This window comes from Monodelphis domestica, chromosome 1, assembly GCF_027887165.1.
Source record: "Monodelphis domestica isolate mMonDom1 chromosome 1, mMonDom1.pri, whole genome shotgun sequence".
Taxonomy (NCBI): Eukaryota; Metazoa; Chordata; class Mammalia; order Didelphimorphia; family Didelphidae; genus Monodelphis; species Monodelphis domestica.
In genome coordinates this window covers 457,038,061-457,063,594 of record NC_077227.1, presented here as the reverse complement: position 1 = coordinate 457,063,594, position 25,534 = coordinate 457,038,061, and the positions used below count along the sequence as shown (strand labels likewise).

The following is a 25,534-nucleotide window of genomic DNA, read 5'->3' as shown; positions in this document are numbered from 1 at the left end:
CTGAGTTCAAATCTAGTCCCAGACACATACTGGTTGTATGAATTTGGGCAAGTCACTTTAATCTCTTTCTGCCTCAATTTTCTCAATCACAAAATATGGAGAACAGTGCCTGGCACATAGTAACTGGTGCTTAATAAATGCTTGTTTCCTTCCTGAGAGCTATGAAACTATGCCAGTCAGATTATGGGTTTGGTGTAGTTGGTACTTAGGTACATGAAAGGGAATCAGTGTCCAAGGTGATTAAGTATATAAAAAAGAATCATGGTCTCCAAGAGCTGGAAGAGACCTTAGCAATCAACCAGTCTTATCTCCTCATTTGCCAGCCAAGGAAATTGCTGCTTAAAGAGGGTTATGACTTGACCAAGGTCTCCCACAGTTACTAAATGGCAGAGCTGGATCTCAAACCTAGACTTTTAAACTCTCATTCTTTGCACTCTAATACACTATGTGGATACAGGGGACTGGAAGAAATGACTTCTGGACCAATTCCAGCCCTACAAGTTGCAAAGATCTTGAGGAAGCTTTCTCCCTTCCTCCTAGCAGTTCTGATTGGAAGCCCTGAGAAGGATGGATGTTGGGAGGGGCTCTGGAGGGGCTCCCTTCTCCAAGATGGAAAAGAAGAGTTAGCAAAGTTTAGAGCTGTTTTAGAGCAAGGGGACCTAGTCAATTAAATTATTTTCCTTTCTCTTTCTGATGATTTTTTTTTTATCAGGAAGCTCCTTTTGGAAATGCAGCCTCAGGTATTCCGAGAGCCACTGATTCCTGTTTATATAACTCAGGCAGCAGCAAATGCAGAGCTGGGGCCAGGGAGAGGGGATTGATGATGGAGTTGGGCTGGCAGGTGCTGCTGAGAGCATAGCTCCATGGGGATGCCAGCCCTGGGGCTGGGAACTCAAAGCTCTCTCTCAGGGCAATAGACAGCTGGGGAGTCAGAGAGGGCTGATATGGGGCTTTGAAAAGGAAGTGGGAAGCAAGAGACAAGAGGCAGATCTGAGCAGAAAACTCACCAAAGCTTAGTCCATTGACCCCTACCACTCCCAGGAAGAGAGAGTGCTTGGCTCTGAACCAAGTACTCACATCCCACTAGGCTATCTGTAATATCTTTAAGACAGCTTATATACTGATCCCTCCTTTTCATTTCTGGGTCTTCTCATTGTTAATGTTGATGTTGTTATCATGGGATTCCTGAGAAAGGCTGAAACTTTCTCATCAGAAGGCTACAAGCTGAGAGTTTTCCAATCACCACAATGGGCATAATAATTTAATCTAATAAAGAGGATGGGGGTATGTGAAGTGAAAAAGGGTTTATGCCATTTCGAGGAGTAGAGATTTTTCATTGAAAGGAGATAATATGCCTTTCTTCTCTCAGAAGACAATTGGGGATCAATGAGGGAAGACTTTAGCTATACTGTAGTTGTTTTTCTCCAAGGTGGAGAGAGAGAGTGAAAGGAAGGGAGGAAAAGGGGGATAGATAGAGGGATAGACAGAGACATAAAGAAAGAAAGAGACAGCAGCTAGGTGGTAAAGTGGATAAAGATCTGGAGGCAGGAAGAACTGAGTTCAAATTCAACTCTAGACAATTACTGTGTGATCACACACAGTGTCAGCCACTTGACCCATATTTTCCTCAGTTTTCTCAACTGTAAAATGAGAACAAAATAGTACCTACCTTCCAGGGTTCTTATGAGGATCAAATTAAATATTCACATAGTGCTTAGTCTTGTGCTGGGCACATAGTAGGCACTACATAAATGCTAGCTGTTCTTATTCTTATTATTATTTCAGAGACAGACGCAGAGCCAAAGGGAAGAAAAAGGAAGGAAGGAGGGAAGGAAAGAAAGAAGAAAGGAAGGATGACATCTTGGTGGCAGAAACTGTCATGCATCTTTGTATCTATTGCTGAGCCTTGCACAGTCAATATTAGTAGAATAGAATGGATTTGTCTTGTGATCCTTCTCTGTAGATGTTTATTTCTCTGTTTGGAGAAACTAGACAGCCCATGTTCTATGTGTTTATTGCCTAGAACTTGTGATCTCAAATGCCCTTAAAGGCACAACTCAGCCTTATAGTTACAAATCCTTTTCCTCTTAACAGTTTGAAATCTATGTGATGCAAATGTTAACTCCTTTTTTTCAGAAGCAGGAGAAAATAGGAAGTTATGAGTGATAATCCTGGTTCTACCACTTATTGACTATGTAAGCTTGGACAAATTATTCCTCCTATCTTGGTTTCAGTTTCTCCATCTGTAAAATTAGGGGCTTGGACTAGTTGCTTTCTGAGATCCTTCTCAGGAACCCAATTCTGTACCTGTTTACCTGAGTTCTCCTTTTCTGTGCCATATTTTTCCCTCCTCCATTCCTTCTTCCCCTTCTTACAAGTGAGAGGAGCCCCATCCTGGAGTATGGAGGATTTATTCCAGCCAAGAATCCCTGCAGTACTCTGAGGAGAAGATCTGGGGTATGCATAGCATACCTTTGAAAAACCCCAAATCTCTTCCTTGTTTTTTCCCCTTCCCCATCCCATTTTTACCCATTATCCATGTTTTCTCCCCAATCCTTCTTTCTTCTTCTTTTCTCTTTCCTAATATCTTCTTTTTCTCCTCTCCTCCCTCTCTTTTACTTTCTCCCCCCTCTTTTATGTCTCGAGGACTGCAGGGTGGGTAGGAACCTATTCCAGCTTAAAGCTATGTCCAGCTGCCTTTTTAGGATTCAGCCAAAGGCTCATCCCTCAAACATGACCAGCCAGGGATGTAGGGGACTTCCTGGAGGCAGTGACCCAGCCGGGCAGGGAGCCGACTCTCCGCATTTATGTGGAACTGGCTTAATTCCTGGTGCTGCCCCTCCTGTTGTCAGCTCTGGGGAGTGGAAATGAATAGGAGAGCTGCCCTCAGCTTGTCCAGTGCTACTCTTCCCAAACTTGGATAGCAGTGTCAACAGGATTATTTCATGCTACTGGGTTTTATTTAAAGGGCCAGGGATCCTCTCCTCTGTTAATCCCAGGCCTACAATGTAGGCAGAAGCATCCAGAGTTGCCAGCACTTCCTCTAAGCAGCCTGTCTATTTCCTCCTCCCTCTCACCCTCAGGTGGAGCTGCTGATGCATGGAGGCTGGACACGGGTCATTTGTCTTCCTTAATGAACTTGGCTAATGAGCAGTAGAGCAGCCAGATCCCCAGCCTTAGTGAGCCTTGAGCTTCTGTGGGGTGGTGTGGGTGATGTGGGAACCATGGTCCCTGTGGGAGGGTCTGAGTGAGTTTGCTCAGGGCCCTTTGGGAAAACCTCTTTGGGGGGTAAGACTGTTGGGAGGAGTGGCAGCTAAATGGTTGAGTAGATAGTAAGCTAGGCATGGAGTTGGGAGGTCCTGGGTTCAAACCTGACCTCAGACACTACCCAGATGTTTGACCCTGGGCAAGTCATTTAACCCCAATTGCCTAGCTCTTTCTGTTCTTCTGCCTTGGAACTATACTTAGTAACAATTTTAAGACTGAAGTTAAGGGTTTTTTTTAAAGACTATTGGAAGGAGTTCCTCATTTGAGTATATGAACAAAGAAAAACCAGAGAATGCCTGAACTACAAGAGATCTTGAAGATCTCTATTGTCAAAGGACTCTAGATTTAGAGCTGGAAGAGGACTTTATAGGTCATGTAGTCTAGCCCTATCATTTTACAGATGAAGAAACAGAGGCCAAAAGAAGCTATGTGACTTACCAAGGTTTCACAAGTAGTAAATGTCAGTTAGAATTTGAACCTATGTCTTCTGCCTGAAGTCTCTTTTCATTATCTCCTATTCTTTTTTATAAATGGAGAACCTAGGGTTCAGAAAGTGAAAGAGATTGCCCATTTTTCTCTGTCTCAGACAAAAGAAATACCATACTAGAAGGGACCTAGAAATAATGTACTCCAACCCCCTCATTTTATAGCCTTAGGCAGACAGTTGAGATCTCTTTCTGCCCACTCTTTACCCATCTAATTCCTTCTCCCTCTCCAAACATTGGGACTCCATTGCTGTTTCCCCTTCTTTGTTTTCTCTGTTGGAATCCATATGTCCCCATTCACTCCCCATTTACACATGCCCTGTCCCTTGATATCTGGCAGACTTCTGTACCTTTCACTGTCCATACTTACACATGCCCTGCCCCCTCATATCTGGCACACTCCTATTCCCTCTCACAAGTGGTTATTTCCACACTCTGGCCCATTGGTTTAGGATCTCAACCTGGCAAACATTAAGTGCCAGAGGACTCCTTCCAATTTGATCAGCCTACCAAGATAGGCAGGGATGGGGCATACATCACAGACATAGAAACATAGTATTTCCAGCTAAAAGTGGCCTTAGACATTTTCTAAGCAATCCCTTATTTCACAGAGGAGGGAACTGAATATCAGAGTAAAAATGACTTAGACAAGTTCACCTAGGTAATAAGTAGCAGAGTTAGGATTCAAACCCAAGTCCTCTGGCTCTGAATTCATTGCTCTTTTCACCTCACCATGAACACATGGTCTCTTGGTCTCCCACAGAGTACCCAATGAGGTGTTCCTGATCATCTGTTGCAGGTTGGGGGTAGAAAACACAATAGAGGGTGATAAGAGGTGACACTGAGTATCTTGTCTGTACCTCTGATTTCCTGTGTGACCCTGATCCTTTCTTTGGTCCTTTGTTTCTCCATTTATAAAGTAGAAAGGATGGACACTGGAATAGATGACCTCTTTTAAGGGGTCTCTTCCAACTGTAACAGTCTATATGTTATGCTCTGAGGGCCCTCCCAACTCTGACATTCTGTCACTCTGTGGGAGCTCTGAGGGAAGAAAGACTGGACGCGTTGGTGGCACTCGTGGGCTGTGAGATGCCAGAAATGCTGCCTGCCGCTGGGTTAAAAACAATCACAAATTAGGAAAAATGCTTTGGGAAATTGCGCTGCAGTGAGCAAGAAAAAGAGGGAAGAAGAGATTTAGAGAGTGGAGGGGAAAGGGAAAGAGATTCCCCTGCCAATGATGGCTCCCCATGGCTTCTCACATCAAATCCAATCCTCCTTTCCAACTGAATCTCCCATTGCTTTTAACACATACCCTCTGCTCTAGCCAGTTATTCAGTAAACATTTATTAAGTGTCTAGGGTATGCAGAGCATTGGCTCCACCCAGGTCAGGATGCTTCCAAGGTTACTCCCAGTCTTTTCACCTCAATCCTGGCCCCCCACCTTCATCTCTAATCTTGCCAAAGAATCCTTTCCATCTGTTAGGGCCCAGATCAAGGCTAATCTTCCCAAGGAAGTCTTCCTAGATTACTTGAGTCCACAGGAATCTCTCCCAAAGTCCTTCCTTTTTGGCCTCAATAGAGGGAAATAGAAGGGATCTTAGAATATAGCGCCTAGGATGTCAGAGCTGAAAAGTAGTTCAGGATGGATAATCACAGGATCCTAGAGTAGAGCTGGAAGAGGCCTTTGGAAGTTATCGTTTCCGACCCTTTCCTTTTGCCCTTGGAGAATTTGAGGCCAGAGAGGTGAGGGAGCTGTCCAAGGTCATATCGTTGATAAGTGGTAAAAGCCATGTTCTCTGACAGCAGAGGAGCATTTCCCTCACTATTATTAGAACTGAAAGCTCCCTTTGAGATTGCTGTCTAGCAAAATTCTCTCATTTTACAGAGGGGGAAACTGAGCCCTGCAGAGAAGGTGACTTGCCTAAACTCACCAAGAAAGTCAATGTCAGAGCTAGAACTTAGAACCCAAGTCTTCTGAACCCTTGCACCCTATCAGCTGCCTCCCTCTTGCCTCCTCCTTCTCCCTTTTTTCCTATCTATCATGCTCCCCCTGGCTTTCCCCAAGGAGGGGGCCCTGGGTGCTGAAGGACTTTTTAGGAATGGAGTCCCTGGTAAGGTTGAGGAGGGAACTTCTGATTGGCCATCCAGACCCTGTTATTTTCCCCTGTTGCCATGGCAGCCGTTTCCTGGGACTGTCAGTGATGAAATTCATAACATTGTTTTCAAATAATCCGTGTAATTGAAGTAACAATTGAGCTGTTAACTCGTCCCTCAAACCTGGCGGAGCTCCTCCCCTCCCCCGCCCCCAGCCCCAGCCCCAGCTCAGTCCAGCACAGCTCCCTGCTGGCCTTTCCTATTTCCAGTACATTACCTTTCCCAAGCCTGTTGCTGAGCTTTTGAACCAGTCCCTTGCTTCATTTTGGGGAAGGGGAAAAGAGTAGGGTTCCTTTTCTGCTTCTTTCCTTTGGTTTGGGGGCTGGCTTGGCATCGGGCCAGGGAGCTGTCCCTACTCTGTCTCTCAGCCTCTGCAGGCCCTACTTCTTATCTCTCATTTATTCACATTGTCATAAAATTTCAGGGCTGGAAGGGGCCTTAGACAGCAGCCACTTAGTTCAACTTTCATTTTACAGTTGAGAAGACTGAGGCACAAAACAATTCACTGCTTACCACCATAGAACCAGTCTGGGGCCGAGTGGGGGCCTCCTGACTCTTGCTTTGGCTCAGGGCTTTCTCCTATAGAGACTCTTCATTGGTCCTAGACAATAGACCTGGTAGAAACCTAATCAGCCTGCCTACCTCAGCCCCAAACCCTCATTGACCCTTTTACACACACGTGCTGGCGAGGGGTGAGCTATGGAGATCTAGGGAGAATGGAAGGAGGGAAAGAGAGGTCTTATAAATCATCTGGCTTAGCACCTTGCCTTCAGATGGGATAATTAAAACATCATAGATTTAGAATTTGAACTCCAGAGATCACCCAATACAGTTTCTTCGTTTAAAAAAAAACCCAACCTTACCTTCCATCTTAGAATCAATACTGGGTGTTGGTTCCAAGGCAGAAGAGTAGTAAAAAACTAGGCAATGGGGGGTGGAGGCGGGGTTAAGTGATTTGCCCAGGAAAAGCTAGGAAGTGTCTGAGGTCAGATATGAACCTAGGACCTCCCATCTCTGGGCCGGGCTCTCACTCCATTGAGCCACCCAGCTGCCCCACCTCATTTTTTAGCTGCTGAGAAAACTGAGGCTCAGGTTAAGGATACAAAAGTAATAAGTGGTAGAACTAGGATTTGAATCCAGGCCTTAAAGCTCAAAATCCAGTGTTTTTTCCTATATCCTGGATGAGTATTATTGTCCCCATTTTTCAGGATTTAGAGCAGAAAGGATCATTATTGTTATTATCTATTCACATTGCTATACCACATTAAGGTTTATAAAACTCTCTCCCCACAACAACCCTGTAAAGCCAGGATAATTATTATCTATCACATTCATTTTTGCAGCTGGGGAACAGGCTGGAAGAGACTGATTTGCTCACGGTTCCAAAGCAGCTAAATGACAGAGCTGGAATGCTAACTTAAGAATTTTGACCCCCAACTTCAATGCCCTTTCCTGTGCTCTTATATCCTGGGAACCTTAGAACACAGAAAACTAACATTGGAAGGGATCTTGAAAGAGAACATGGAATGTTAGATCGGAAAGGAGCCTAGAACAGTGATAGCGAACCTTTTAGAGACCAAGTACCCAAACTGCAACCCTCATGCCACATGTGAGCACCCCCCCCCCATCCCAGACAGGGAATGGAGGAAACATTCCCATTGGGGTGCTGGGCAGAGGGGCAGGTCATGTGAGAAATGTCCTCAGGAATGTGAGGAGAGGGGGAGGGAAGTATCCCTCTCTGGCACTCTGGCATGTGTGCCATAGATTTGCCAACATGGCCCTAGGTCATAAAATATTAGTTCTAGAAAGAACCTTAGAACAAAGAGTTTAGGCCAACTCCCTCTTGTAAACAAGAGGAAATCAAGGCCTAGGGAGGAGGGTAAGGGACTTGCCCAAGGTCAGTAGCTAGAAGTGAAAGAATTGGGACTAGTATTAAGGCCTTTTAATAATTTAATAATTCTTCTCATTCCCAGCCTGTGTTCTTTACTAAGAGGGTATGCTTTTTCTTGTCAGACCCTCTGTGGAATTCAGTACCCTGAACCCCAGAATACTTTGCCAGAAGGCCTGATATTCTGGGTGGACTGTCCCTGCTGGCTGAGGGAAAGATATCTCCCCTTCCTGAAACTTCTGATCTCAGGCAACCTCAGGGTTTCAGCTCTTCCACATGGTAGGAGAGTCCAGAGCCTAGGGGGCTCCTTGGGGGGGATTTGTTTCCCAGAATTCCAAGGGTGGTTCTGGATCCCACTTTTATCCCACCTTTTTGCTACTCAATACTCCCAGGGTTCTTGATTTCTGCAGAATACAGCTCAAACATCTTGGTTCAACATTTGATGCTATTCACAACCTGACCCCAATCTACCTCCCCATTCATTTCTCACAGTTCTTCTACATGCAGCTACATGCAGCCAGACTGGTTCCTAACCATTTTTCCTTTCCTCTGAGTCTCTGGGGGCTTATACTAGAGACCCCATTTAGAATGCTCCAGGCCCCAAGCTGGCTTCTCAGCTGGAAATGTTTTGAGGTTTAAAAAGCACCCAGGTAGAGGTGAGCAGCTAGTGGCTCAGTGGATAGAGAGTCAGGCCTGGAGAAGAGAGGACCTGGGTTTAAATCTGGTCTCAGACACTTCCTAGCTATGTGACCCTGGGCAAGTCACTTAACCCCCATTGCCTAGCCACTACCACTCTTCTGCCTTGGAACAAATATATAGTATTGATTCTAAGATAGTCAGGAGACCTAGTTCGAGTCCCAGCTCTGCTACTACCTTAGTCTGTGACCATAGGCAATTACTTTCCCCCACTGAAAAATTTTCTTCTCTGAAAAATGAGGGAGTTAAATCAAAAGATCTTATTGAGATGCCTAAGAGGCAGCCTAACATAGCACAGTGGATAGAACTCTAGGTTTTGAGGCAGGAGGGCCTGAATTCAAATTCAGCCTCAAACACTAGCTGTGTGACTCTGGGCAAGTCACTAAACCTCTATCTGTCTCAGTTTCCTCAACTGTAAGATAGGGATAAAATAATAGCACATATAACCCTGTGTGTGTGTGTACATATATATGCATTATATATGTATATATATATACATATATATATAGAATATAGATAGAGAGTATATATACAGATATATAAATATATGTATATAAAATCCCTTACTTTCTGTCTTAGTAATAACTCTAAGACAGAAGAATAAGGGCTAGGCAAACAGAGCTAAGTGACTTGATCAGGGTCATATAACTAGGAAGTATCTGTAGTCAAATTTGAACCCAGGTCCTCTTAATTCCAGGCTTGGTACTCTATCTACTCTTACCCAGTTGCTCCTGAGGGAATATCTGTAAAGCATTTCGTATAAAGCTTGTGGCAGCTAGGAGGCCCTGTGGCTAGAGATCCAGGCCTGGAGTCAGGAGGACCTGAGTTCAAACTTGACCTCTGACACTTCCAAGCTGTATTGCCCTGAGCAAATCATTTAACCCAGATAGTTCTTAGGACAGGGCAGATTTTTCAACCCAGCTAAAGATCTAAATAAGTCAAAAAAAGACTGTGGGGATGGCTACTGTGGGCCAGTTTCTGTGGAGTGGAAAATACTGTCTCAAACACCCAACCCCACATTCCAATACCTAGCCTAAACCCAAAGGGTTAAAATCTGTTCCCAAATTCTGGGTCCAATTCCTGACTCTAACCCCAAACTTTATAACCAAATCTTGAATCCTAATCCAAAATCTTCATCCTAAACTCTAAATCCAAGCTTCAGTATCCATAGTTTTATTCTAAATTCCAATCCTAAAGACTAAATCCCTTAAATCCAATATTATGTGGAAGGAAGAGTTCTGGACTTTGAACTCTAAACCTTGGGTTCAAATCCTACCTTTGCTACTTACTACTTTGAGATCCTAGGGAAATTCCTTAGTCTATCTGAACCTCAGTTTCTCTATTTGTAAAATGAGGGCATTGGACTACATGATTTTTTAAGCCATTACCTTTCATCTTAGAGGCACTACTATGTACTAGTTCTAAGGCAGAAGAGTGGCAAGGGCCAGGCAAGGGCGGGGGATTAAGGGACTTGCCCAGGGTCACCCAGCTTGGAAGTATCTGAGGTCAGATTTGAGCCCATCTCTAGGACTGGCTCTCAACCTACTGAGCCACCCAGCTGCCCCAAATCTACATGATTTTAAGGTTGACTCTAGCTGTGAAATCTATTTTCTTAGATCATTTCTAGCTCTGATATTCTTTGTTCCAAGGTATCAGGCAGCTCTTGATATATTCTTAGGTTTCTTCTAGGATGGACATTTTACAAGTCCAAATGTGGGCCAAGGACAATATTGTAGGCCCTCATTCTAAACTGTAACTTTAAATCTTATGTGTAAACCTTACATCTTAATCTAAACGCACAATCCCATTAAACTCATAGCCCTAAAGGCCAAAGAAATGCCATGCTTTGGTTGTAGTCATTTCACTAGTGACTGGGTCACATTTGCCTTTGATGTTGCCGAATGGGCAGGACATGGGCACAATGATAATTGGTCCAAGCCTTGTCATGTGTCCAGAAGAACAGAGCAGTCTCTGCTGGCCCTGGATGCCTGCCCTTGCTCCCTGCTCCACTCAGGGTTGCAACTGAACAGCCTGGCACTTCCATTCACCTCTCTTTCTGTGGCTGCCAGCAGATGTGAGTGGGGTAGAAGGTTTGGGGTTATCTGAAAGGCAGGGAGTTGTGGTGGAAAATGGTAGACTTTGAGTCAGGAAACATGATTTCAACTCCCACCTTTGACACTTTCTAGCTCTGGGATTTGGGGCAAGTTCCTCAGGAGTCTCAGTTTCCTCATCTGTAAAATGGGAAGAGTAACACGTGTATTACTTCTCTTATAGGTAATTGTGAGGAAAGTAAGACTTACAGCACTGTAGAAATGGGAGTTATCATCATCCGGTAGCTAGTATAATGCCTTGTACATAATAGAGGCTTAATAAATGTTTGTTGACTAGAATTGAATTAGGGACCCTGAGCCCAGAGCTTAGGAGCAGCTCTTTCCTTTCCTGCAGCCTCTTTCCAACCCCTCTCAGACTGGATCTGGCCAGGTGCCATGCTCAGTCTGCCTCCTCCAGGCAGCCCAAGTAGGCATCCCATCTGCTTTTTCTACCCTGCTGACCCCTTGTGCCCTGTGCCTTCTCCTAGGTGGGCAGGACAGCTCCTGAGCCCCTCTGCCATCAGACCCACCTCTCCTCCTGCTAGTTAATATTAGTATTCAGTTTGTGGAACGGTGTATGCAATTAACACAAAGGTACAGTCATTCATTCTGACTGGAGGACTCGGGGGATCAGATGTACCGGGGGCTGGAAGCGAAGGCTTTCTGCTGGGAAAGAATGTCACAGCACAGCGGCCACACAAATGAAAAGCTATTAATAATGATCTTGGAACTTCACTCCCATCAGCTGTTTATTTAAAGGTGTTCCGTATTCAAAGCCTCCTGATTTATGTGGGCAATAACAGGCCCAGGCCCGGCTGCACTTTTTTAAGCAAGGCTAATGGGGTGAAACCTTCACACAGAGACACTAGAGATCATGCCAGGGAAATGATACCAGGGAGGAAAACATGGCATGACAGTATGGCTGAGGAGGGGCCCATGTTGGGCTCCTCTGACTCCTCCATCTCTCATCCCCCTTCTCCACCTCTGTGGGAGAAGAGACCAGAATTCTACTGCCATAAGGGATACCAGGATTCTGAGTGGATCCTGAAGAAAGGGGAGGGAGGGAAGGAGAGGCAATTCTAACGGGATTCAGGAGATCTGGGACTTGTTCCAGACAGTGATACCAACTCACTGTGTGTGTGAGACCTTGGGCAAGTCATCTCTGTTCTCATATCCTTAAGATCCTCCTCTGTAAAATGAGGAGTTTCGAGTAGGTGGTATTTAAAGGTACTTCCAGCTCTAACATTCTATGATTATATTTCCAAGGTCCCTGCTAGTCCTAATGTTTTATGTCTAAGTTCCAATGTGCTTTCTAGTTCTGATATTCTGTGTTTCAGGGTTCCTTCCAGGTGTAACATTCTATATTCTAAGTTCTGAGGTCTCTTACAGTTTTAACATTCCATCTTTCCAGGCTCTAAAGTCTCCCCCAGCTCTAAGACCCTTTATGGTTCTGACATCAGATGTCCTAAAGGCCCTTCTAGACCTGACATTCTATGCTCTGAGTCTTTGTGGCAGCCAGGAGGACTGAGTCTCAACCACTAGCTTAAAGTTTGGGCTCAGGGGGTCCTTTCCACACCCCCTGGTTCCCCCAAGGACATTCACTTCCAGGTGTGCCCCACCCCGGCTTGCTCCTCAAGTGTTTTGGCTGCTGTTGGTTGGCAAAACCCATTTTCTTATCTATTACCTTATCTATTTTCTAATTCTTATTTAACGAGTTCCCCTGAAAATAAGAAAATCATTGGAACAATTTTCTTAAGTGTGAAAGATTAGTCTGAAATCGGCATTAAAGGGACTAATTACCTTCATTCTTCCACCTTTCCGACAGCCGTTTGTTAGTGCTGAGAACTCATTCATCTGCCACAGGGAAGTTAGTCAGCACATCTTCCCAGTTGGCTTCTCTCCTTTCCCCTTCCTTCACTAAGAGCCTTGCGGGCCTTCTAGGGTCCGAGAGTACCTCTGTCACAGGATGTGACACCTTTGGGGACCAGCTCTACCGTCCTCCAGGGAGTGATGGCTGGATGGGAACAGAGTGGAGAGAGAAAGGTGACTGAGCCAAACTGATCTCAGACCAGGTCCACTTGGTGAGAGGAGGCATCACCTGATGGAGTGGGAAAATGGCCAAAGATCCAGAATATCCTGAACAAGTCTCTTCCTTTTCATCATCTAATGTGACAATGTATGAAAAGCAGTTTGTAAACTTTAAAGGTCAGCTGTTATTATTTCTCTCAGGCAATGGGCCCTTCAGGAGAAACTGTTTTTTTTTGGGGGGGGGTAACAACCAGGCAGGCCCTTCTTGGTCCCATTATCACAACTTTCTGTGACTAAATTCACATAACCCTTTCGAGGCTGGATGGGCAATATTATCCCCATTTCACAGAGGAGACAACTGAGTGCCTGGTAGTAGGAGTTATTAGATCTCAAGTTGCTTAAGGTTACAAAGCCAGTTAGTGGTAGAACTGGGAGCAGAACATAGCCAGCTCTCTTGACTCCAGTCCTATGCCTCTTATACTGTGATACAATAAAGTCATTAACCCTAACTCTAATCCATGGTCAGAGCATGGAGGTGGGGCAAGGGGGCAAGTGAAATAGGTGTCAGGGACTTCTAACAGGGACTTTTGGAACTCAAGAAGGACTTTAATTATTATCTGATCCGGTTCCCTTTGTGTATAGATAAAAGAACTGAGGTCCAGAGGAGGGAAGATACTTGCCCAAGGTCATACAGTTAGTTAAGGGCAGATTCAGAAGCTATCCCAAGTCTCTCGACTTCTAAATCAGGTCTTTCCTGCACCGTGAGATCAGGGGAATCAATTAATGAATGATCCTAACACTAACCAAAGCATTGGGGTTCAGCCTTCTTTTCCCTGGAGAAAACTTAGGGGATGCTTCCTCAGGGAGAGGCGGGGGCTGAGACAAGATGCTGAAAACATCTTCCATTTTCCATTTAACCACACGATATTGAATTATAAATAATTCATATACCTGCCAAACATTTGATTAAAAGAACCCAATTCACACTGCATTTGTCAGGGGGTAAGAATTGCTTTTGGTGTTTTTATTTTAATCTGTCCTTTAACTCTTTTACGAATATTTATTTATACTTGGCTGTCAGGCTTTATTCTATTTGCCCTGATTTTATTCTGGCTGTAGCTCGCATTTTTTTCTCTTCCTTTTTATTTTGTCATTTCTGCCTGGTAGTCAGGCATTGGAGAGCCCAGAGGTAATAAATGGGGAAGTGCCGACTTCCTTCCATTCCCCTCTCTTCAACACTCCAGTCATTGGGTATATGACCCTCCTCCCTTCCCACCCCCCTTCTGCCCCAGCAGCTGAGACAGCCCTTTTCCTTTCTGGGTCTCAGTTTTCTCCTGTTCAAAATGAGGGGTTTAGATGAGATAGTCTCTAAGGGCCCTGCCAAGTCTAATATTTGAAGATTCGATGAGTCAAAGTTTCTATGAGTCAATGATTCCAAGATTCTATGGGTTTAAGATTCTAAGATTCTGTATTTGCAAGACTCTATAGTCCTAAGATAGAATAAAGCTCTTTTTCAAAGGTTCTCTGATTCTAAGATTCTTAAGTAACTATAAGGTCCTGGAATTCTGTGAAATAGGATTGCCCCTCCATGTACTGTCCATCCCAGCCAGAATGGCCCATACATCCTCCCCTCCTTCATCAGGCTTATTTTGGCTTTGACTTGGACTATTCCAAACCCCCCCCACACACACACACATCCTCTCTGTCAATCTGAATCTTTCTCTTCCTTTAAGGAGGCCCCAATAAAATCCAACCTGCTCCCTCCATGACTTATTTCCCTAACCACCCTTGCTCATAGCAATCTTGCCCTTATCTAAACTTTTCTAGGTCTTACTGCTTGTATGGCTCATTCACCTCTTAGCAAATACTTCCTGGTATTGGTACCTTTTTATATGCATTGATTTTGCCTCTATGACAGTGAGCTCCTTGAGGACAGAGACTATGTCCTGTGCTTCTTTGAATCCCTCATGACGTTAAAAAATAGCAAGCAAAACAAAACAACAAAACTCCAAATGAAAAAGTACAGACACTTGAGTTCTCTTCCCAGTTTGGAGACACACACACACACACACACACACACACACACACACACACACACACACGAGTGAGATGGGAGGGAGAGAGAGAGGATAACAAAACTGTCTGGTCTGACAGGGCTATGTTGAGGAGCAACTGAGAAGGTGGTTTGGGAAATTGTAAAAAGCACTTTATAGATACAAAGAAGCTGATTTACCTTAAGGACTTAGGAAGTATCTAGGTGGCCCTGGACCTGGAATCAGGAAGTCTGGAGTTTGAATCCCACCTCAGATACTTAATAGTTGTGTGACTCTGGATGAGTCATGAAACCTCTCTGCCTCAGTCTCCTCATCGCTAGAATGGGGATAATAATGGCACATACCTTGAAGGATTATTGTGAGACTCTATTGAGATGATATTTGTAAAGTGCTTAGCACAGTCCCTGGCACATAGTAAGTACTTAATAAATGTTTCCTTTTTCCCTTCCTTTTTGTGTCTTGTTCTCTGTTGAGAGAAGAGAGACTGAGGAGGGAGAAGAAGAGAGGGACTGTTAGTTCTACGTTAGCCACAGGCTCCCCACAGAATAACATGAGGGCTGCTCAGCTTGATGCTATACAGGCTGTCAGAAAGTCAGGTCTAGATGAGTCTTTAATTTTTTTCTAGAGACTCCAAAAGCTTTAAAAGAATATGTAACATGGCTCAGATATGGCATTGTTGTCATTATCAATTCACAAAACCAGAGAATGTCAAGAGCTAGAAGGGGTCCTGGAGCAAAGAAAGTTGAATAACTCTTTAGCTGTTATTTAGCCTTTTGCTTTTATTTTGTAAATACAGAAACCAAAACCCAAAGAGAGGAAACGACTTGTCTTTAGGCATAAAGCAAGTTAGTGACATTCCAGAGACTAGAACTTAGGTCACGTTACTTCCAGGCTAGGCCTTTTCCTAGCAATTTAAGTGGCATTGTGGGTTGAATGCTAGGCTTAAGAGTTAGAAAGACTTGAGTTCAAATGTGACCATACTAGCTGTGTGTCCCTAAGCAAGTTACTTAAATTATTTGCCTCAGTTTCCTTAAATGAATAATGGGAGGAATAATAATAGTACCTACCTTCAGGGTTGTTGAGAGGTTCGAATGAGATAATATTTGTTAAGTGCTTAACATAGTGCCTGGTGCACAGTAGTAGGTACTATATGTTGTTTAGTCATGTCTGACTATTCATGACCCCATTCAGGGCTTTCTTTTTTTTTAAACCCTTACCTTCTGTCTTGGAGTCAATACTGTGTATTAGCTCCAAGGCAGAAGAGCAGTAAGGGCTAGACAATGGGGGTCAAGTGACTTGCCCAGAGTCACACAGCTGGGAAGTGTCTGAGACCAGATTTGAAACTAGGACTTTTCATCTCTAGGCCTGGTTCTCAATCCACTGAGCCACCCAGCTGCCTCCCACCATTCGGGGCTTTTTTTGGCAAAGATACTGAAATGTTTTGTCATTTCCTTCTCCAGCTCATTTTTTACAGATGAGGAAACTGAGGCAAAGTTAAATGACTTGTCCAGGATTACACAACTAGTAAGTGTCTGAAGCTGGATTTGAATACAAGTCCTCCTGCCTCAGGTCTGGTACTGTACCCACTGTACTACCTAGCTACCAGGCACTATATAAATGCTAGTTATCATTATTATTACCGTCCTCACTGCCTCCCAACACAATTATAAATGGGCAAAGGTCCTGAAATCTAGTACAATATGCCATACATGGGAAATATGGGAATCCTAGCCTACTTTGAATCAATACAATGGTATCAATGGCAGTACGCCCTATTCATGGAATGGGCCTTGGGTCTGAATTCTAAAATCAGCTCTACTATCTACCTCATTTCTGTGTCCCTGACTGAGCCATTTAACCTATCTGGGTCTTGATAGAGATGATACTAACATCCTCAGAGTATTTTTAGGGTGAGATGAGACATTTTCAGTAGAGTCTCTGCCCACCTTCAAAAGCCCATATGAGTATTGTCTCTATCAAGTCTTCCCTGATCTCCCCAGTCAGTAAAGACCTTCCCCCTTAGACCTAAGGCACTTGTCAGGTCATATTGTGCATCGCACTCATCTTTACCGGTGTTGTTTCCTCTAGACTAGGGTAGGAATACTATCTTCTCTAAACTTTGTATCTGCCTCAGGACTTAGCTTAGGTCCTCATAAACAGCAGGTGCTTAATAAATGTTTGTTGAATAAATGAATGAATTGATGACATCATAGAACCATAGAAACATCCTGTTAGAATTTTTAGAAGCTAAGCCTGATATATATATAATAGATGTGAAAGGAAATGAAATATTGGATATGAATGCACTTTCAAGAAGCAGTCTATAATTATTATTCTGATTATATTAGACAGAGGCCATGACCTCTTTGGGCTTCTCTCAGTCTTGTCAGGATGCTTCTCCTCCTCTTCCCTGTTCTCTCCTTTTCTAATTTATCCCCTCTCCCCACCATACCAAGCCACCTATTTCGACTCAGATTTTGCTCTAAAGTAGTAAAAACAGCTCAGTGACCCACCATGGCCAAATTATTTCCCCACAGTGAGTCTTGGTTGGCTATTTGTAAATGGGGATAAATTTCCCCTTTCTTGCTGGACAGATTCTTTGGAATCTTATCTCTCATCTTCTAGTTTCCTCAGATTTAGAGAGGGAGCCTGTGAGATTGAGTACCCAGAGGGTAACCAAAGTAAGGAGACTTCTTTCTGATCAGAAAGCATGATCTCATAATGGTAGAAGCAATGGATTAGAGGCAGAGTATCAGAGATTTGGCACTGAAAGGTTAGAGGTCAACTAAGCTGCCTTTACATTGTATAACTAAGGAAATAAGAGGTTCAGTGAGGTTAAATGATTCCCTCAAGCTCACATGGCCAGTAATGGTTCAAATTACAGTTCTCTGACTCCAAAGTCCAGAACTCTTTTGAACATCAGTCAAAAAACCTCAGCTCCAAATCTAAACTCTGCTGCTTATTCCAAATATGACTTTAGACCCTTGGGCACTCTCTTCAACCGAGGCTCTCTCTGAGCCTCAGTTTCCTCATTTGTAATCTGAAAGAGTTGGAATAAATTATCTCTAGCTTTAACTCTAATGATTCTTTTAGCAAAGCAATTGAATGTAAACCTATGATGTTGGATTATCCACTTCTAAAGGGTTTGCTTAGGAAGATCATCATCTGTTTTAATTAGTACTTGAATAATTTTTGAGCTGACATCAGAGATCTTAGAAAATATCCTGGAGAATGTGAGAAATGTCTTAGGATCAGAGATTTAAAAAAAGAAAGAAAGCAAGAAAGCTTGTGCAGTCTGTCAGCTGTAGAGTGGTAAGCTTCATTTTGGCTTCTGGCAAAATCATGCTATTAAATGGATAGATTGTTAACATTTACAAAAGAATACAGTGATCACTAAGAACCAATATGGCTTCTTCAAAAGGAGGTCATGCCAGACTAACTTCATTTTGTTTCAGCTAAATGCTGTAGCTAGATTTCACCTAGATTTTAGCAACTATTTAATAAAATCTATCAGGCAATTTCTTATGGAAGGAGGTGGAGACATATGGGCCAAATGAGAGTACAATTAGGTCCATTTGGAACTGGCTTAATAATCTGAGCCAGAGAATAGACATGAATAGGTTGATCAACTTTTGAAGGAACGCTCTTAGGAGAATCCAGGGAATCTACACAAACCCCCCTTTTTTAAAAATTATCAGAGACTTGGGTAAAGAAGCAGATGGCATATCCATCAGATTTGCAAATGACGCAGAGCTGGAAGGGATAACTAATATATTGGATGACAGATTTAAGATTTGAAAAAAATCTTAACAGACTAGAATGATGGATCTAATAGGGCCAAATTTAATAGGAATAAATGAAACATCTGACATGTATTCAAAAATTCAATGTTACAAGTACAAGGTGGAAAAGGCAAAATTAGCCATTTAGGCAAGAAAGATTTAGTGTTTTAGAGTACAACAAACAATGATTGAATTAAATGAATGAATGAGTGAATAAATAAATGAATGAAAAATGAGGAGTTTACCTTCTAATAGAGGGAGAAAACACAAATAGGGGAGTGCTGGATAGGGAAGAAAGTTTGAGTCTGGGAAGGAACAGGATGATGAGCAAAACAATAGGGAAATCCACTGACATTCACTTTTCAGAAATAATGGTGATGCTGATTTGATTATAGTCCTTTGAGTAAAAAGGAGAAAAATGTGTTAAGGGTATGTGTATTAACATGAACTGGAAGAAAATGATCAGAGTGAAGATTGGGTTTTGTGGACTTAGGCAGTTCAGAGTAGAGTGTCTTAACTTCTCTTGGGCACAGTTTCCCAATATGAGTCTATTGTGTGGCATTGCAGTTAGAAATGTAGTCAATACTATCTTAGTTAGAGAATGAGTAAGGTGATAATCCTGCTATCTTCTGTTTTGATCAGACTACAACTAGGGGATTATACCTGGTGCTAGGTACCATAACTAGGTGATGCAGTGAATAGAGTGTTAGGATTTGATTCAGGAAAATGAATCTTCCTAAGTTAAAAATCTAACCTCAGCTACTTATTAGCTGAATGACCCTGGGCAAGTCAATTAACCCTGTTTGCCTCAGTTTTTTCATCTGTAAAATGAGCTGGAGGAAGAAATAGCAGACCACTCCAGGATCTCTGCCAAGAAAACCCCAAATGGAGTCATGAAGAGTTGGATCCAACTGAAAATGACTGTGATCCATCCACCCTACCTACCATGCACTCCCATTGGTCTGCTGGGCAGAGTGGTGGATGATATGAAAAAATGTCATCAGGCACAGTGGAGAGGAGGAAGGGTGCAGCTCCACCTGAGTCCATCTACCTTTCTAATAACGAACTGGGGGGGGGTTGGGAGGGGTGGGAGGATGCTTTCATGCCCACAGAGAGTGTTCTGTGTGTTATCTTTGGCAACCGTGTCATAGATTCAACATCATTGAACTGGAGGATAATGATGAGGATGGTGACAGAACTGTAAACAATGCCTTACAAGGACTGAATCGCATATCTGAGGATGTTTAACCAGGAAAAGAGAAGCCTTAGGGTGGATCTTATAACTACATTCAGGTATTTGGATGGCCCTCATGGCTAAGGTGCATTAGACCTGTTCTGCTTTGTCCTGAAGAGGTACAATGGGAAGCAAAGGGTAAAAAGTTGGAGAGGAAGGTTTAGGGATGATGTAAGTGGAAGCCTTAACTCAAACCTCCCACTCCATGTGTAGGAGTAGAATGGGTCACCTTTGGAGACAGTAGACTTCCCTTTAATGGAGGTCTTCAAGTGGAGAATGGATTTCTCTTGACCACTTGTCAGGACTGCTATTGCATTTGGGATTCCCTTTGAGGTCCTAGTGCACCTGGATGGTCTCCGTAGACCAGTCCTGATCTCATATGCTCCTGAGATTGTGATTCTGAGGTGCCTGTGTAGGAAAGAGTTTAAGGATAAAGCCAGGTGCAAAACTCCAATTAATCTATGACCCTGGGGACTCTCAGTGATCCAGGATTAGTACATTTTCAACAGCAGGTGCAATGGAGAGAGTCCAGCATTGGGAGGCTAGAAGGCTTGGGTTCTTGTCCCAGAATCCCAGAATCACCTAAACCTTCAGAACTAGAAGGAGCCTCAGAGTATAACTAAGCCAATACATGCCTGCTCAGTAATCCCCTTGACAGTATCCCTGGTATGGGGTCATCCAGATCTTGCTGGAAGGTTTCCAGTAAGGAATAACTCTGTACTTCTCAAGGCAATCTATTCCATCTTTAGGGAATTCTATTGGTTGTTTTCTCCTGCCCATGACCCTTATATAGTAATTAAAATCTGCTTCTCTGCAACCATTTCTCCTTTCTCTAGGACCAAACAGAACTAGTCATCCCCCCATGATATCCCTTCAAAGACAACTATCATATTCACCCAAATCTCTTCTAGTTAAACATTTCTAGTTCCCTCAACTGGTTATTGGATAGCTTGGTTTCTAGTCCTCTCCCCAGTACATATCAAGATGAATATATCCTTTCTGAATGAACTAACTTCAGTGCTCCAAATGTGGGCTATGACCAGGACTAAAGGGCAGAGGAACTGTGACTTCCCTAATTATGGACACTCAGATTCGCTTGAGGACATCTGTGCTGTTAACTCAGGTAGGTCCTTCAGTAAATTGCTTCCTCTCCCTGGGCCTCAGTTTCCCAACCTTTAAAAGAACTCCTTTTTCCTGGCATTCTTCCCAAGACTTCTGTGAGGATCAGATAAGGTTACAAATGGGAAATAGTTTGCAATCATCAAATATGGCATAGATTCAAGTGAGCATTATAATTATTAGGGGTGCAGCGGTGTCCCAGTGCTAACCCAGGTATGGAACCTGCCCTCCTCGGGGCTTCACTAACTACAGCTTCTCAGCTCTGCAGCTCAGACGGTAACTAGGTTGGGTCAATTTCAATTAAAACAATAAATTGGTGATAAAATGTAAAAGTTGAAGTGGCAGATTCTATATCTATCTTCTAATAGATCTAGCTAGTAAGTTGTAATGGCAGAGTGGTGTGGTGTAGGGGAAAGGGAGCTAGATTTGGAGTCAGAAGAACTGGTTTTGCTTTTTGGCTCTGGGAGAGGGGAGGGAAGAGGGAAGGGAAAGAAAATGAATCATGTAAACAGCAAACAATATTTTTAAAATAAATACATTTTTAAAAAACTGGATTAGAATTTTGCTTCTACTTCGGCCAAGCCATGTGACTCTTCTGTTCAGAACCTCAGTTTACTCCTCTATAGACCTTGTACTGTCTGTCTCCCAAGAGATTTATTGAGATTTCTTCAATGAAACTGTGAATGGGAAAGTTTTTTCTCTGGGATATAATGGATGAAGCAAGGACACAGGTGAAAGCCTCTTATTAGCAAAAAAACACAGATTGCCTTGAGTCCAATAGAGGGTAATTGTGGACCTTCATGAAGAGGGGGATCAGGGTAGATGGAGGGAAACAAGAACCTCTTCTCTACCGAATGTTGCTGATGCCCACACCTTCGTTGCTGGGTCCAGGGGGCTGTACAGCCTGGGCCTTAAGGTGAGAGAAACAGTCTTTAGCTTCCCCCTACCTTCTCTTGTTCTTCCCTCTCCTCCCCCCACCCTAGTCCCTGGCCTGCATTCACTCAACCCAAGCGTGAAAATCCCCTCTTTGGAGAGGAATCAGTGCTGAGCGAGACAGTTCTGCCCATAGAGGCCTTTCTCCCCTGAGGGAGACGGCAAAATTTTCTTTGCAATTAAAATTCCTTTGAAACTGGGACCAAGGAAAATGTGGAGGAGAAAGCCTTTTAAACTTGGGAAATACTTTCCCTAAACAATTACTGGGTGTGAATTTTAACAAACACTGTTTCTTCCTCCTTCCTTCTTCTCTCTCCCTCCCCCTGGTGAACCAGAATTGCTGGGCTCTAGCCTATGATATCCTACTTCTTGGTTTGCTGTTTGATACTCACTCCTCAGCATAATCACAGCCTACTCTAAGTGGCTCTCTCTTTAAACATGGCTAGTCAATGGTATCTGTAGAAAAAGATCTGGAGGCTTTAGTGGACTTTAGTGGTTTGGTACATACCATCCTTGTGACATGATAACCAATAAAACGGACAAAACGAGTTTTAGGGAGGCAAAATGACATTGGCAGACAATAGAGCTAGATCTGGAGTCAAAGGACCTGGGCTTAGATTCTGGTTCTAGTAGCCATAGTACCCATGTGACTTTGGATAAGCAAATGGGCCTCAGTTTTCTAATCTGTAACATGAGAGTGTTAGATGTGGTAAAGTCTAAGGTCCCTTTTTGCTTTTAATCCTTGTCTTCTATCTTAGTATAAATTCCAAGACAGAAGAGTAGCAAAGACTAGGGAATCTGGGTTAAGTGACTTGCCCAGAATCAGACAGATAGGAACTGTCTGAATCCAGATTTGAACCTAGGTCCTCCCAACTTAAGCCATGATACTCTATTCACTGTGCTCCCTACCTGCCCCTTAAGGTTTCTTCCAACTCCAAATATGTGATATTTGATTTAATAACATTAATATTTTCAGAGATAGATAGGAAAGGTATTTCTCTCTTTTTTTATTTGTGAGTGTATGAAGGAAATTTCTGAGTTCTTGTATGAGGTCAGTCCTACCTCTTGCAAAGGATACATAGTTTCTGCTGATTTCTGGACCTAGCCTACTCCTATTGACTCTTGAAAGGCCTTTTTTCTCCCTCTTTCTCCCCACTAGGGAGTCCTAGGAACAGGCCAATGGAAGAATCAAGAGAGGATGTTCTATAGATTTAGCTTCAGGAAAGAGAGGGATTAAAGTTTGAACAAGTGATGGGGCAGAGTTTCCCTTTCTTATCCTAGCCTAAAAGGAGTATAGGAGAGAAACAGCTTTTTATCTTTTGGTTACATCAGCTATGTCAGAGAGAACAGTTAGAGGAGGCTTCTGGGTCAGGAGAATTAGGACTTCCTATCTGGTCATTGCAGTCACAATCTCAAGTGCCAAGCCTTAAAGCTCAGGATAGAATAGGTAGGATGGGACCATGTAGGCCTTGAATGCCAGGTAAAGGAGTTGCATTTTATCCTTCAGGTCTTGGGGGATCCATTTGAGGGATGGGGCAGGGAGAAGGATCCAACTAATTGTGCTTTAGGAAGATTAGAATCACAGAATCCTAGGGTGTTGCATTTGGAAGAGACCTTAGACCACAGAATGTCAGAATTGAAAGAGACCTTAGAACAAAGAATATTAGAATGGAGAAAGATAAAGCATAAAGCAAACAATATAGAGCTAGCAGAGACCTAAAAACATAAACAATAGGATATTGGAATTAGAAACACCAATTCAATCTTTTAATTTTTGAATTGAGCAAAAAATCAGTCTAGAGATGACAAGTGACTTGTCTAAGGTCACAGAGAAGTAGTAAGCCAGGAGTAGGACTTAGGTCTTGTCTATCTTGTTTTTCTTTGTCCTCAGACTTGTTAATTCCTTTCATTTCTCTGTGACTGGGGGTGAGTGGCCAAGTAGATCAGATCATAAATCTAGCACTATTAGTGTCTTCAGAGGCCATCATGAATAATCTCCTTATTTTACAGATGAGAAAACTGAGGCCCAGGTAGACTAGGTAACTTGTCTGAGATGCTATGGGCAGTAATGTTAGAGGTGGGATTTGAAACTGGGTCCTCTGACTTCAGAGGCAGAGCTCTTTACTTTACATTGTATTACTCTGGCTTCCCCAACAAAGCCAACCTAGAGAATCCCGTAGATGCTCCAGCCTGAAGATTCCCCCAAGGACTTTGCCATGGTTACTCAGCCTCTGGGCATACAGTCCGGGAAATAAATTCAGGGGGAGGAGGAGGGGGTGGCAGGGAGAGGAGCGGGTGTGTGAGGGGGTGCAGCTAAGTGGAATTGAATCTTGTTTAAGGAGGAAGCCCCCGGCACCCGGGCCTGTAATTTACTGCACTGTTGACAATATGAGCGGAGAATTTGTCGGGGGGATAATCACAGGCTGTGTGGCCAGGCTCTGGGAGCTCCAGGGCTGCTGGCAGGAGATGAGCTGCCAGGCAGGCGGTCTCGCTGAGGCATTAAGTGGGATCCGGGGGCTGATCCCACTGTAATGCAGTCAGTCTGTTGCCTGCCCTAGGTGGGAAAACTGTACTACAGTGCCGGCTGGGATGAGCTCCTGGCTTAGCAGGCCTCAGACTACTGCCTCTGAGGGGTCTGGGAAATGGCAGGGATGGGTTTAGATATGTGTCTGTGTGTGGGGAATGATGTGGTTCAGGAGGTTAATGGGAATCAGATGGAAGGGATCAGGATGACTAAAAAGGATGGTAGAGACAGGGGAACAAAGGAGCTCATTGGGGACAGTGGGGATCAATGGAGGAAGACTGAGGATGAGAGTGGTAGTGATGAGGATGACTAAGAAATGTTGAGAAATATCACGAATAAGTAGATAATGGCAATCAGTGAAGTAATATGGAGATGGTGAAGGGAGATGATGGGATTCAAATGGAGACATTGAAGAGCTGGAGGGAAACAGAGAGAAGGGGGGATAGTGGAGATCAGTAGGAAAATGACTGACCAGAAAGTGTCAGGGGGTTAGGGTGATGGTGTGGTTCATCAGGAGATACTGGGCATCAATGAAATGGTATAAATGGGAGGATTATTGTAATTAGTGGGATCATTGCATTAATGAGGATCATGGAGGATGCTGGGGAATCTTCAGGTTATATCTTGGATCAATGGAGCAATGGCAGGAAGATCAGGAGGGGATAGAAGAGATTAGAAGGGATTTGGGGAATGTTGGGAAGCGGGGAATAGACAGGACCATGGGGATATTAAGGAGAAGTGTTGGTTTTTTAGGGACCGGAGCATAGTGGGAGTTAGGAAGGGACTATAAGATGCTGAGTCCCTACCCTGCCTTGGGGGATGTCCTAGGCCTTCAGGGCCTTACATGTCACATTCTTCAAAAGGTTGTTAGAAGGTGTGGTGGCGAAGTTTTTACCTAGAAGAAGCTCTGTTTGTGTATATTAGAATCAGAATCCTAGATGTTTGTATGTATTAGAATCAGAATCCTAGATGACAGAGCAGAAAGGACCTTGGAGAGCTCCGTGAGCGCCTGTTTTCAGACTGCAAGACAGATCTCAACGTGAAGGTCACGCTGGTGGGCAAGCAAGTGCTTTAAATGACTTGCCTATGCCAGTGAGCTTTAATGCTACTGAGATTTTCACTCTAAATGTGAAATATATATATATATATATATGTATATATATTCACATATATGTATCTATACAAAAAACATGTTTAAAATTTTTAATGTAAAAAATAGACTAAAATTTCAAATCCTTTCACTGATCTCCACTATCTCCTCATTGCAAAGATTTTCTGAT

General features: G+C 43.4%; 1 protein-coding gene and 1 long non-coding RNA gene across 2 annotated transcripts in view; one reads left to right on the top strand and one right to left on the bottom strand.

Moving 5' to 3' along the window:
* Window positions 1–25,174, bottom strand: part of LOC103101758 (uncharacterized) — a 29,916-nt gene extending 4,742 nt beyond the window's left edge. The window contains exons 1-2 of the long non-coding RNA XR_008915322.1: window positions 25,061–25,174; window positions 12,381–12,594 (exon numbers count right to left, since the gene is read on the bottom strand). This is a non-coding gene — a long non-coding RNA (uncharacterized LOC103101758). The remainder of the gene's footprint in view (window positions 1–12,380; window positions 12,595–25,060) is intronic.
* The window catches only part of CDH22 (cadherin 22), a 154,026-nt gene that overhangs the window by 3,386 nt on the left and 125,106 nt on the right, over window positions 1–25,534 (top strand).